Genomic DNA, 940 nt, shown 5'->3' with positions numbered 1-940 from the left:
CTGAAAGTGCCCCATGGATTTAGTGACAAACCCTGGGGCCAGGTTTCAGTGGTTTGGGGAGCGAATGGAAGGTTTATAAATCCGGACAACAGCCCTGAGACATTTTGGAGTGAAGCTGGGGTCGAGGGGTTGGGGATGGGGTGAGAGAAGCTGGAGAAGGCCTGAGGGTCTAGGTGAGTTTATTTATCCAGACTGGACAGACTTAAGCACGTTGAAATGCCACTGGAAAGGACTGGGGGTCAGAGAACCAAGACAGAAGTGAGGGCTCCCAGGAAGAGAGAGGGGCTGGGCTGCGGAGGGTCAGAAGCGGGGGTGGGGGGTAGGCAGGAGCCCGGGTCCTGGGATGCGAGGATGCACCCAGATTAGTTGGGGGAGGGAGAGGGGTGCCAGAGGAGGGTTGCCTGGGTCTTAATCCATGGAGGCCTCAGTAGTGGAGGGTCCCGCGGCTGGGTTACCTGCCTCTCTGGTCTCTTGCTGGGTCTCCCTTAGGCCCGCTCTCCTCTCCCAGCTCTGTCCTCATCCCGGTCACACCCCGTGCTCCCAAGGCCCAGCTACTTTACCCGAGGCCAGACAACCCCTCCCTCCCCAGGTGCTCCTTCCTGGCTCCTCCCATGAATCCTCAGCCACTCTCTTTCCCAGTTCCGCCTCCAGCGTCTTTTCCAGCTCGTCCCACGGCGGCGCCCCAGGAATCCCACCTCCTTTCTTCCTGCATCCGGCCCCGCCCACGGCCCCGCCCTCACCCTCCTGCGCCGGCCCGCTCCCCATGAGGTGCATATCCATTGGCTGAATTCTTTATAAGGCTCCGCCCCTAGACTTCCGCTTCTGCGATTGGGGCAGATAGCCGTCCGTCAGCGCTGTCGCCTGGCAACGGGGTGGGCCGCTCTAGAGGAACACCTGTGGACTGCAACCGGAAAGGCAGGTCGGGTCGGCTCTGGGGCTG

At 61.5% G+C, this 940-nt stretch overlaps 1 protein-coding gene across 1 annotated transcript in view; it reads left to right on the top strand.

Annotated features, from left to right (window-relative positions):
* Positions 1-893: 893 nt before the first annotated feature.
* The window catches only part of MEAK7 (MTOR associated protein MEAK7), a 47,685-nt gene continuing 47,638 nt past the window's right edge, over positions 894-940 (top strand). Inside the window, exon 1 of the mRNA XM_024735815.1 lies at positions 894-919. The gene's annotated coding sequence lies outside the window, so the exon portion shown is untranslated. The remainder of the gene's footprint in view (positions 920-940) is intronic.

This window comes from Neophocaena asiaeorientalis, unplaced genomic scaffold, assembly GCF_003031525.2.
Source record: "Neophocaena asiaeorientalis asiaeorientalis breed wild unplaced genomic scaffold, Neophocaena_asiaeorientalis_V1.1 scaffold40, whole genome shotgun sequence".
NCBI classification, from domain to species: Eukaryota; Metazoa; Chordata; class Mammalia; order Artiodactyla; family Phocoenidae; genus Neophocaena; species Neophocaena asiaeorientalis.
This window is presented reverse-complemented; position numbering and strand designations above follow the sequence as displayed.